The sequence below is a fragment of the Dermacentor albipictus genome, chromosome 7 (genome assembly GCF_038994185.2).
Source record: "Dermacentor albipictus isolate Rhodes 1998 colony chromosome 7, USDA_Dalb.pri_finalv2, whole genome shotgun sequence".
Lineage (NCBI taxonomy): Eukaryota > Metazoa > Arthropoda > Arachnida > Ixodida > Ixodidae > Dermacentor > Dermacentor albipictus.
The window spans coordinates 61089521-61102705 of record NC_091827.1 but is presented as its reverse complement, the minus strand read 5'-3'; the positions used below and the strand labels follow the sequence as shown (position 1 = coordinate 61102705).

Here is a 13185-nt window from a genome sequence, read left to right as displayed (position 1 = left end):
GCTAAGATAAAGTAGTATAGTAGCTTCTCGGCCTTTTGGCTAAGATAAAGTAGTAGTAGCTTCTCGGCCTCTTGGCTAAGATCAACGTGTAGTAGCTCCTCAGCCTTTTGGCTAAGATCAACGTGTAGTGGCTTCTCGGCCTTTTGGCTAAGATCAACTTGTAGTAGCTTGTAGGCTGGAGGTGTCATGGCCCCCTGTCATTTTTGAAAAGCTCAGCCGCTGGACGACCAAGCTATGCGGGAAAGTGAACGTGTAGTAGCTTCTCGGCCTTTTGGTTAAGATCAACGTGTACCGCAGCTGGCTTGCCCGGCCCTTACTACCTTCTGGAAGCGCCGGAACCTGCCCGGTTACAGCAGCGTCTTTCGCTCCCCTGAACTACTTTGTTCTTGATCATCCCTGCTGCTCTTGGATACCCCGGATCCTTGGATGGACCTGCTGTTTGCGTGTCAACATTGCCTGATTCGCTGCTTGCCTTCTTCTGTCTAACTTTTTCCTTTTTCTTGTTCGTTGATAAACTTAAATTCGATAGCGTTTTCCTTAAATTTCTGCATGCCATAACTCCTAGCCCAGTCGTAGCTCCCTTTATTCCCCTTTCTCTCCCTCCGCGGCACTCGCGCCGTAAAGGCTGCGTGCCTTCCTTTGCCTGTGCAACCTTTATCTCTCTTTCCATTATCTTGTTCACTTAAATTCGATAGCACTTTCCCTAAATTTCTCTGCATGCCATAACTCCTAGCCCAGTCGTAGCTCCCTTTTTCCCATTTCTCTCCCTCCCCGGCACTCGCGCAGTACAGGCTGCGTGCCTTCCTTTACCTGCGCGACTTTCATCTCTTTTTTCCTTTCTCTTGTTCGTTTGTAAACAAATTCGATAGCGTTTCCCTAAATTTCTGCATGCCATAACTCCTAGCCCAGTCGTAGCTCCCTTTCTCTCCCTCCGCGGCACTCGCCCGCGCCCCAGAAGGCTTATGCCTTCGATGTTGTGGTCCCTGAGGAGACAAGTCCCGAAGACGACGTCGACGCGACGGCTTCGATAGTATCCTTGGAGGAAGTGTATTGCGTCCAACATTTCGGCGGACGCAACTATCAAGTCACCCTGAAGAGCGAAGCCGCCATGGCTAAAATCGTCGACGCTGCCAGCCTCGTCATTGGGGATGAACGCGTCTCACTCGTTCCCCTGAGCCCGCAAGTCACCCAAGTGGCCGTCATGTTTCTACCGTGCCGCGTTTCCAGCGAAACGCTGGCTCAAGCGCTGTCGCCGTTCGGCAAAGTACTGCACGTCAACCGAGGTGTGATGGGCTCGCGTCCCACTGTCACCACTGGAACGCGCTACGTCCGTATTGAGATGAAGCCCGGCTCACCAGTCCCCAACTACCTGAAAGTGGCAGGCCACCGCGTGACCTGCGACTACAAAGGTATGCAGCGCGTCTGTCGGCCTTGTGGGTCTTCGGGCCATTTCCGTGTGCAGTGCACGGCGCCCCTCTGCGCAAGGTGCGGCATCTATGGCCACATCGGTAAGGGCTGCATTTTACCGTGTCGCCGCTGCGGGGATCCACATGCAACAGTCGCCTGCTCCCTGCGGCGAACCTACTCGGAGGCGGCGTCGAAGAACTTCCCGCCGCTCCAGTCGAGTACTCACGCACCTGATCCACCGACCGATTCGCCAGCCGCGTTGACTCCCGCCCAGGAAGATGCGCTACAAGCAGCACCAGCTGACACGCCGACAACGTCCGCCGCGAGCCCCGAACCGGAGAACTGCGAGAGCGTTCCGGAACCGGTCATACCTCTGTGCACCCAGGAGATAGCCGGAGAACACCGAGTCGAACCCCTAACATCGCGAGCGCCCACAGAGGACAACGCCCCAGAGGCTGTGTTGTGGCCTTGTCTGTCAGTAGAATCGGCGGCGTGCAGCCTTGTGATCGATGAAACGCCTGGCGAGGATGACGACGACGCGTCTCTGGGCGACGCATCTACCAGTTCCTCGAGTGCGTCGTCGTCTACAAGAATTGAAGACGACTGTACTGCTAGTGACGTGAACGGCAGCAGCCCGGACATTTTCGTGCCACCCTCCCTCCCCACCACTGGCACGAAGAGGCACCGCGGCTCAACCACCGACTCGGACATTCCGTCGCGTGACAGGAGCCCATTGAGGGCTTCCTCTCGACCCCGGAAGCCTCGCGCTTCTGCCGGGTCGCCAGCGCGGAAGAAATGAGACTCTCTGCGCCGATTTCGGCGCAATTGAACTCGCCCCCGACAGTTGAAGGTACCCCACCCTTTATCTACCAATATGGATCTTCTACTCAGAGTGATGACTTTTAATGTGCATGGGTTCCGTAACGTTCAAAAGCAGGCAGAGGTGGTCGCTTTTGCCCGTTCATCGGCTTGCTACCTCCTCTTCCTGCAAGAAACAAATTTCTTTAAATTAAGCGATGTCTTGATGTTCAAGCGCGCTTTCAATATTGACTGCTTCTTCTCGTACGCCACCACGCGTTAGAGCGGCGTTGGAGTAGTTGTTCTTAACCGTAATCTGTTGCGCGACCATCACGTAACCTTCGACGCGCTCGGACGCGTGCTGGCGTTCGACTGCACATTTCACTCTGCACGTATCCGATTTCTATGTATCCATGGGCCGGCGCAATCTGCGAATTCTAACGCGCTTTTCAAATCATTGGATGTATATTTCCTAGATTCGCGTCCGGTTATTCTTTTGGGCGATTTCAATTGTGTGCTGGATTCGGACGCAGATGTCCAGGGCCCTGGCAGGGGCAGGCCTAACGGCAACGCCAGGGAGCTAGGTCGGCTGGTGCACTGCGCTCCTCGACGCGTATGAACTGCTCCACGGTAGTACGTACGTTTGGACGTGGCGCCGCGGGGCATCGTCGAGTAGACTAGACAGAGCCTATGTACCGCGGCGTCTTACCAGCTACGTCCATGTCGCCGAGGTGCGCCCACTCCCTACGTCGCCTGTGTATGTAAGCGATCACCGCCCCTTCGAGCTGGTATTAGAGCTGCCCTCAGGGTCTCCGTCAGCTCGAGGCCCATGGCGTCTCGACTGCCGCGTCCTGCACGACCTTGACTCCAAAGCCGGTTTACTGCGAGCTGTTAGGGCGTCCCTCATCGGAGCCGTCCCAGATGACAGGGATACGTTAAAAGAGCAGTGGCGTCACCACTGCAGTGCGTCGGGCCGAGCCCTCCGGGCTCGCGTCTCCGGGGAAATGACGGCGTTGGTGACGAAGTTGCGCATCGCTCAGCGCAGCCCGTTTCCGACGGCAGTTATGTGCGCGTGGAAGAATGAGCTCGTCGAGCGCTACCAGCGGCTAGTGCGCGCTTCCTCGCTGTCGGCTGCCGCGTGGCGCTGTAGGCGTGCGCCGTGCGCGCACCCCGAAGTCCTCAGGTACGCTCGCCGCGCATTTATTCGTCCGGCGGGATTACCGGCCCATTCTCTGGATTCGGACGCCCCCCCGCCTGATGCCGGTTCCCGCGACTTTTACGACTTCGTCGCGCACCTCAGAAACGTGGCACAAAAGACTCTTTCCATCGACGCTGCCCGAGCGTCCGCTCATCCCCTGCTGAGCGCACTGCCACGCGTTGACAGCCAATCGTGTGAAGCCCTCCTTGCTCCGCCATCCAGTGACGAGATTAAGGGAACGCTGGATACAATGAAGCGTGGGTCGGCCCCAGGCCCAGACGGTCTCCCTGTGGAGTTTTATTCGGAGTTCTGGGACGCCATTGGACCATTGTTCACGCGAGTATTAGGACGGTGCTTTGAAGATTGCACCTTGCCGCTTTCCTTTGGTAAAGGTCGCATTTCACTGATCCCCAAGAAAGAACCCACATCAATGCACCCCGACGATTGGCGTCCCATCACTCTGCTAAACGTTGATTACAAAATTTTAGCCTGTGTAATTGTCCGCCGACTTAAAAATCTCCTCCCGTCGCTTCTCGCGTGGCACCAGGCGTGCTCAATACCGGGCCGCGCAATACATGCTCACTCGTGTGTTACACGTGACATAATTCAGTACATGATTGGTCGCCATAGTCAAGATCTGTTGGTCCCTCTGGACCAAGAAAAAGCATTCGACTACTTAGAACACGAATATATATTTGGCACATTAGACGCTTTCGGTTTCCCCCCAAGTTTTATTCATCTGATCCGAGCAATGTTCACCAATATAGAAAGCACATTGTTCTTAGACTCATGTGAAAATATGCCCTTTCCTGTTACGAGAGGGGTCCATCAGGGTTGCCCTATTTCTCCAGTTTTGTTTATTTTATCCTTGGAACCTTACTTAATAGCCCTAGAACGTCATCCGCACATTAGAGGCCTGCCGCTACCCGGTAGCTCATCCGTCAAGGTAACGGCATATGCGGACGACATTACACTGTATGTCCACAGCGAACAGTCCCTCCTTTATGCCCTGAACACATTTCAAGACTACGGTTCAATATCTGGTGCAAGGCTAAATTATTCCAAAGCAATAATTATTTCATTGGGTCCCCAAACTCACGTCTCCACATCGCCTCGCCATTACAGTGGCATCCTAAAATAAAGATTTTGGGTTTGTTTTTCGATACATCAGGCATTTGGGATGGCATGTGGTTGCCTGTCATAAATACATTAAAGAACAACGTTCAGGCAGCCCGTGATTTCGACTTGCCTCTTCTCGAACGGCGTTACCTCGTACAGTCGATCTTCTTGGGGAATTTTTGGTACTTGTGCCACGTTGCTAAGCCCCCCCCCCCCCCTTCATGTCTTGAGGAGTGTGCAAAGCAGTGCCAACTCGTTTTTTTGGGCGGGTGGCACTGAGCTTTTGGCACGGCCGGCGTTAGCCCAGCCCCGCGATCGCGGCGGCTTATCCTTCCCGAATGTTTCAGTGACAGCCTCCGTACTATTACTGCGGACTTTAATGCGGACCCTGGCCAATGATGGCTCCCCCGCGCAGACCCTTGCAAGGTACTTCCTTAGCACCTCACTGCGGGTTTTACTGCCTACGAGCCCCGTGAATCGTGGACCGCAGTCGGCGGAAGCTCCTGCAGTGTACAGGACAAGCGTAGCCTTCCGCAGGCATCTGTCAGCCACGTGTCCGGACGTCGACCCCTGCTCTGACAGGGTTGTAGAAATAATGGGCGCTGTCCTACTTCCTTTGGTGCCCCCTGACTGACGTCCCATAGCGCATTGTCTTCAGTGGAAGCGCATTGCCACGGCTACGCTGCCTGGCCACCTTCGCGATCTTATTTGGAGACTCGGCTGGGGACTGCTCCCAACCCGGGATAGGTTAGAACGCTGGGGCGTGGTGCGTGTCTCCACATGTCCAAACTGCACGTCGGTGGAGACAAACAGACACGCAACAATCGAGTGCGTTGTCGCACGCGTATTTTGGCGCGCCGTCCATGCGGGGTTTCGAGGCCAGGGCGTCCGGGATTTTGTGTCGAGCGGAAGGTTTTCGCGCGGGCGTTTCGCCGGCCTTCTTCTCGTGGCAGCCTTCTTCAGTCTGTGGCGTAACCGCTGTGAAGCTGTGGCAGGAAACTGTCGCCGAAGAGCACTGTGGACTATAATGGGCCGCTTGAGGAGAGAGGTGTTCTCTTTCCTCTCGGACGAACTGTTCTTCCTCGGGGAACAGGAGTTTCTCCGCCACTGGTCGTGCCCGTTTGTTTATGTTCGGAACGGCCAAGTGCATCTAGTCTTCCGTCCGGAGTGGCGATAAATATGCCACTTCAATTTCAACTTCATGTTACTATTTTCAATTTCATTTCTTTGTATTATATACAATGTTCCTTATCATCATACTATATGTAAAGTGTGTGTTTCACAGTGTGTAGTTCTGTATTGTCATTTTACATAGTGTTGATTGTATGATTCCTTTTATGCTGTCTTGTAAATAGTGTAAATAAACTTTTTCTAAACAGTATCTGTTCTTATCGGCTTAATATCTGATACGGGTCCTATTTGGACCCAAGATATTAAACTTTTTTTTGGAATGGGGCGGAGTGCTTGAAGCTTGCTTCACCTCCGCCACGTGTTGACCCGGTATTGCACTGCCTCTGGGATCGGCCCACTCACCCCCACGGGGTGGGAAAACCTTATTCAATCTAAAATCAGAAATAACGACAGTAAGCAACCTCATGAGGTGTCACATTAGTGACACACTGCGTAAGTTGAGGTGTTATTTACCCACGGTAATTTTTGAATCGCTCAGCCACTAGACACCCAAGTCGTGCGGGAAAGCCACCTTCCATTCCGAAGGGGCAGGTTATTAGCTCCGGGAACAACCTAGAGGGCCGCTCGCCTGTCGTATGCTGCAGTTCGGGCGGTGTCCGGACGCCTTCTGCAGTGTTTCCGTTTGTTCGCTGTCGTTCCCAATGCTTGTATGCTTATGACGGGCCTCTCACATATCTATTTTACGATGTTTTCGTTCGCGAAAATGTAATCAAGGAGCTTATTTCCTAGACGACAATACATTTCTCGAAGGCAACGCTATAGTGCCACACGAGGGAGCTCAGACGAGCCTATTGCGGGCTTTTTTGCGCGGATCTACACTTTCCAGTAGTAGCTCACGTGAATAATAATAGCATAGACGCAAAAGCACAGCACATAAGGCTCTAGTTAAGATTCCATACCCACCATGGTGCAATATGCGTGTATGCGCAGACGTTTCTTGCGCGACAAATCGCAATGTCCAGGTTGCTAACTGCAAAGATCCAGCAACTATTTATTTATTCACTCAAGCAAACGCCTTCCGATTGTGAAACTCAAGCCGTGCAGTATCGAAGAAGCCATGCATGTGCAGCAGAAATCTTGAGACAAAGACTGTTTTCGATCCAGATATCCGCCTCCGAGGTGTGCGAAATATTAATTAGCGTTGCACTTAAGATTCACTTGAACTGTAAGAAGTATGGTTTTGGGAAACTGTTAACCGGAACGCCCACATATTTCGTAGTTGTAAAGGATGTTGACAAACGGCATGGAGGCTGAGAAGTAATTTCGCTTCAGAATTGTCGAAGATCGCCGCTTTTGGGCCTCGCCGAGAGCAAGAGGCGCTCTTTGGCGGCAAAGAGCCCGCGTCGCCACCTCGGGCCATCTTAACCGGTTGCACGTGTAGTCTGGAAACGTGGGGAAGGGTGTGACGTTGGGGGCTGTTTGGCCCGGAAGCGAGGACGGAGGCCTGGGACGGACCACGGGCAAAGCGTCGTTAGGGCGTCAATGGGCATGCCGGGAGGACAAAGCGGCGACTTCAAAGCCAGAGGGATCGGTGACCCGACGTGCGGTCTCTTGAAAGGCTGGCGCCGCAGACACAATCCCTCTCTGCACTTAGTTTTATGGGCCCGCCTGAGGAGACGAACCACGCCGAAGACGGCATGGTGAATCGGTGGGTGCGCTTCGGCAGCGGTGCCCTTTGCGGCACGCAGTGCGCGATGGTTTTAATTAAGACGCGAGGACGGGGCGACGCAGATGTTCGTTCCCCGCAAGTGTACTTCAATATGTCGGGAGACTTTCCCATACATGTCGCAGAGCAGGACGGCTGCGATGCTATTTGTTTATTTGTTGTTTGGCGGTTTCTTTCTCTCCCTCTATCTCTGAATGTTCCAAGAAATGCAGACAGAGGGTGGGAGAGAGAGAGTGACCAGTGAATGACAGCCCAGTTGACCCAATCAGGTCACTGGGGTGTTGTGATTTGCCGTCAGGGGATACGGGAGGAGCAGCTGAAGGGTTAAAACCTGGCTTCCGGGCGCAGGAAAGGTGCTCTGCACTTTTGGCTCTGCCGATTTAAGGCGCTGGTCCCAGCAGGCACGTACCCAGGATTTTTTTTCGGGGGGGGCCCACCACCTCCTCCTCCATCATCATCATCATCATCATCATCATCAGCCTGTTTTAAGTCCACTGCAGGACGAAGACCTCTCCCTGCGATCTCCAATTACCCCTGTCCTGCGCCAACCGATTCCAACTAGCGCCCGCGAATTTCCTAATTTCATCGCTCCACCTAGTGTTTTGTCCTCCTCGATTGCGTTTCCCTTCTCTTGGTACCCATTCTGCAACCCTAATGGTCCAACGGTTATCTAACTGGCGCATTACATGACTTGCCCAGCTACATATTTTCCTCTTGATGTCAATTAGAAAATTGTCTATACCCGTTCGCTCTCTGATCCTAACCACTCTCTTTCTCTCTTAACGTTATGCCTAGCAATCTTCGTTCGATCGCAATTTGCGTGGTCCTTAACTTGCTCTCAAGTCTCTGCCCCATATGCACTGGCAAAATGCACTGGGAAATGCACTGGAAAATGCATTGACACTGGACATATTGCACTGGCAATATGCACTGATTGCACACCTTATTTTGCAATAATAATGGTAAGCTTCCAATCAGGAGCTGGCAATGTCAGCTGTATGCGATCCAACCTATATTGATTCTTCTGTGAATTTCCTTCTCATGATCAGTGTTCCTTCTGATTAATTGACCTAAGTAATCGTACTCCTTCACAGTCTCTAGTGGCCGACTGGCCATCCTGATCTCTGCTTCCTTTGCCCGGCTATTTATCATTATTTTCATCTTCTGCATAATAATATTCAACCCCACTCTTACACTCTCTCTGTTAAGGTCTCCAATCATTTGTTGTAACTCGTCTGCATTGTTGTTGAATACAACAATGTCATCGGCAAACCGAAGGTTGCCGAGATATTTGCCGTCGATCTTTACTCCTAAGCCTTCCCAGTTTAATAGCTTGAATTCTTCTACGCACGCAGAAAATAGCGTTGGAGAAATTGTGTCTCCCTGTCGGACCCCTGCTTTTCTTGTGTAGAATTAAGGTAGCTGTAGAACCTCGTAGATATTCTAACGCGAAAGACGAGTCAGTAAGACGAGAAACTATTTACAGATTATATTTAGAACAACGGTTGCAGCGCTGACCGGTTAGATTCACAGCGCGAGCCCAGTTCGTTCTTCCTCCTCTTTTCTGGAGTGATGGCGCCTTCGCGCCCAGTTCAAACAAACAAATACCTCACGCATGTAGCAATATTTTGCAAGCTTTTTACGTAAGCGTTCTGTACTCCTTGATTACGTAGTGCCTCTACAATTGCTGGTATCTCTACTGAAACAAATGCCTTTTCGTAATTTATATAAGCCACGTAGAGAGGCTTATTGTACTCTGCAGATTTCGCGATAACCTGGTTGATGACATGGATGTGATCCATTGTAATGTATCTCTTCCTGAAGCCAGCCTGTTCCCTTGGTTGACAAAATCCAATGTTAACCTCATTCTATTGGAGATTATTTTGGTAAAGATTTTATATAATACTGGGAGCAAGCTAATAGTCTCATAATTGTTCAATTCTTTAACGTCTCCTTTTTTTGTGGATTAGTATAATGTCTGCATTCTTCCAGTTTTCTGGGACCCTTGCAGTCGATAGACACGTCGTATAAAGAGCCGCCAGTTTTCCAAGCATTATGTCTCCTCCCTCTTTGATTAAATCGACTTTTATTCCACCTTATCCTCCCGCACTTCATCGTTTCATGTCTTGCAGGGCCCTTCTGACCTCATCGCTAGTTATAGGAGAGTTTCTGTATCCTGTTCATAACTGTTTCTAAGTGAACAATCGTGGCTCCTCTGGGTACTGTATACAGGTAAGCTTAGAATTTTCCGTTGCTTTTAATATATCTTCGAGATTGCTGATGATATTATCCTCCTTATCTTTTAGTGCATACATCATGGTTTGTCGTATGCCGGGTTTCTTCTTTACTGATTTCAGGCTGCGTCCATTTTTTACTTCTTCTTCAGTCTTTCTCATGTTATAGTTTATAATATAAATTATTTTCGCCTTGTTGATCAATTTTGACAGTTCCGCGAATTGCGTAACGCTGTGCGGCCGCCAGTCCCATACAACCGCGTCGAGCGCAGGACTCTGCGATTCTAGACGTACTGCGCTCACCGCGAAAGGTTAGAAAAACACCCACATAAGCACAGCAGAGAAGTGGCTACGTGAGGCGGTTCGACCGATAACTGTAGAAGCGTCATTCAAAACAAGTAATTGTACTCCACTTCCGGCGGCGTTTTCTCTACTTCGTTTTTAAGTAAAAAGATGTTGATCCATAAATATTCTCATTAACAACGGTTAACTTTTTTATTATTCGCTTTTGCTTGCAGTTTGGTTGTTGCTTTGGCTCTCTCCCTTAGTAGATCGCTGAATTTCTCAACTTCTTGCGATTTTTGTTTCCAGTTGCCAATTTTGCGCGAAAAGTGCTATACAGTTAGGGAAAAACAGACGAGGTAACGGGCGACAGTCATCTTGCTTATGGGTTTAAGGGCTATTGCAGGGTTTCATGATGGATGCTCTTTCACATTATTTTATTTCTCACCTTATCTAACCCATGTCACGTGTATATGGTTCCGGGCATCTCCCAGCGTCGCGGCGAGCCGTAACTCAAGGAAACAATGAAGCAAAGGGATAAGTTAAATGCAATTGGCGTTATCTCCGGCCGCAACTCGTTCCATGAGAGTACAGACCAGCCGATTTACAGCCGCATCCCTCTCCTGGTCCCAGGATCAGCCTAAACAAAGAAGGTTGAACTAACAAAAGCAACAGCTATGCGCGTGACGTTTGAATAGATGGTGACAGCTGAACGCATCTCGAGTTAATCGCGCGGGTGCGGAATCTACGAGAAAACTGTCCTTCACATAACAAGGGATGCCGATAACTACCGCCATCTAAAAGGAGTGAAAAAGGCAGCATAATGCTGACCAATGAACAGCTGCGAAGTCTCAACATTGATCTGGCGGCGCTTTAGGAATGTGTGAGGAGTGTTGGCGTGGGTGGGGAGGGGGGGGGAGGTGTATGCCACTTGATTTCGGGGGGGGCCCGGGCCCCCCCGGGCCCCCCCCTGGGTACGTGCCTGGGTCCCAGTGTAACTGAAGGGTCTTGACGTACGAACGGTGTTATGCACTATCGGCTATGTCGAGTTGTTACGTCAGACTCACTGTAAATAAATGTCGATGTAAATATTGTGTACATAAAGTCTTTTCTCTAAGTGCAAACGTCTATGGCGTCCCATACCTGATGGAAGAGGAGAAACGACGACGACGGCAGCTGAAGAGAAGTTTCTCTATGCTCGGCTTCAATTTCGAAATTGTAGCATACATGCCTTGAAGCTAAAAAACGAGAAAGTTAATTCGCGAATATTCTGATTTATATACACCGACATTGTGATTTCTCACCTAACGTTCGGCGTCGGCTCCTCCCTTTATGTTGCAGAAGTGAACACGAACATTGAGTACTCTGCTGTAACAGTTTTTCTCGGGTGCAACGGTCTCGCTATCTCGCGCAGAAAGCCCGACGGCATGCGCATTTTACAGCGGCCGAACGAGCCCAAGTCGCCCGCATTCCATCGCTTCCATCCATTTCGCGACAGGCGCTGCGACGCTGCGAGTGCTCGTGGCGCAACCTAGTGGCAGCCGCTAGCAGTCGCCACGGCGACCGGAAACGGCGGACGCGGGGAATACCTGCGCACCGCCGCTTCCGTTATGCTACACCGTGTCTCGTCGAAATCAAATTTGCTCGAAATGAAAGTTTATGCGACTGTTATATAATACACCACAACTTGATTTTCCCCTTTCGGTCTCGAACCGGTTCGGCGGCTGCTGCGCTAAGAGAATTTCTCGGCCTTTTGGCTAAGTTCAAAGTGTAGTGGCTTCTCGGCCTTTTGGCTAAGATCAAGGTGTTGTGACTTCTCGGCCTTTTGGCTAAGATCAATGTGTAGTGGCTTCTCGGCCTTTTGGCTATGATCAAAGTCTACTGGCTTCTCGGCCTTTTGGCTAAGATCAAAGTGTAGTGGCTTTTCGGCCTTTTGGCTAAGATCAAAGTGTTGTGACTTCTCGGCCTTTTGGCTAAGATCAAAGTGTTGTGACTTCTCGGCCTTTTGGCTAAGATCAAAGTCTACTGGCTTCTCAGCCTTTTGGCTAAGATCGAAGTGTAGTGGCTTCTCGGCCTTTTGGCTAAGATCGAAGTGTAGTGGCTTCTCGGCCTTTTGGCTAAGATCAAGGTGTAGTGGCTTCTCGGCCTTTTGGCTAAGATCAAAGTGTAGTGGCTTCTCGGCCTTTTGGCTAAGATCAAGGTGTTGTGACTTCTTGGCCTTTTGGCTAAGATCAAAGTGTAGTGGCTTCTCGGCCTTTTGGCTAAGATCAAGGTGTAGTGGCTTCTCGGCCTTTTGGCTAAGATCAAAGTGTAGTGGCTTCTCGGCCTTTTGGCTATGATCAAAGTGTAATGGCTTCTCGGCCTTTTGGCTAAGATCAAGGTGTAGTGACATCTCGGCCGTATGGCTAAGATCAAAGTATAGTGGCTTCTCGGCCTTTTGGCTAAGATCAAGGTGTAGTGGCTTCTCGGCCTTTTGGCTAAGATCAAAGTGTGGTGGCTTCTCGGCCTTTCGGCTAAGATCTTAGTCTAGCTTCTCGGCCTTATGGCTAAGATCAAAGTGTAGTGGCTTCTCGGCCTTTGGCTAAGATCAAGGTGTAGTGGCTTCTCGGCCTTTTGGCTAAGATCAAAGTGTGGTGGCTTCTCGGCCTTTTGGCTAAGATCAAGGTGTAGTGACTTCTCGGCCTTATGGCTAAGATCAAAGTGTAGTGGCTTCTCGACCTTTTGGCTAAGATCAAAGTGTAGTGGCTTCTCGGCCTTTTGGCTAAGATCAAAGTGTAGTGGCTTCTCGGCCTTTTGGCTAAGATAAAGGTGTAGTGGCTTCTCGGCCTTTTGGCTAAGATCGAAGTGTAGTGGCTTCCCGGCCTTTTGGCTAAGATCAAAGTGTAGTGGCTTCTCGACCTTTTGGCTAAGATCAAAGTCTAATAGCTTCTCGGCATTATGGCTAAGGTCAAAGTGAAGTATCTTCTCGGCCGTTTGATGAGACGCCAGGCCAGGACGACGACGCAGCGTCCCTGTGCGACGCATCTACCAGCTCTTCGTGCGCGTCGTCTACAAAAATTGAGGAGGACAGTGCTCCTAGTGACTTTAGCGGCAGCAGCCCGGACATTTTCGTACCGCCCTTCCTCACTACTACTGGCACGAAAAGGCACCACGGCTCGACCAGCGACTCGAACATTCCGTCCCGTGACAGGAGCCCATCGAGGGCTTCTTCTCGACCCCGGAAGCCTCTTGCTTCCGCTGGATCGCCAGCGCGGAAGAAGTGAGACTTTCTGCGCCGATTTCCGCGCAAC

At 50.9% G+C, this 13185-nt stretch overlaps 1 protein-coding gene and 1 pseudogene across 5 annotated transcripts in view; both read left to right on the top strand.

Moving 5' to 3' along the window:
• The window catches only part of LOC135904722 (uncharacterized), a 60386-nt gene that overhangs the window by 17495 nt on the left and 29706 nt on the right, over positions 1-13185 (top strand). The window lies entirely within an intron of this gene.
• On the top strand, positions 5851-6056 carry LOC135904800 (U2 spliceosomal RNA; annotated as a pseudogene).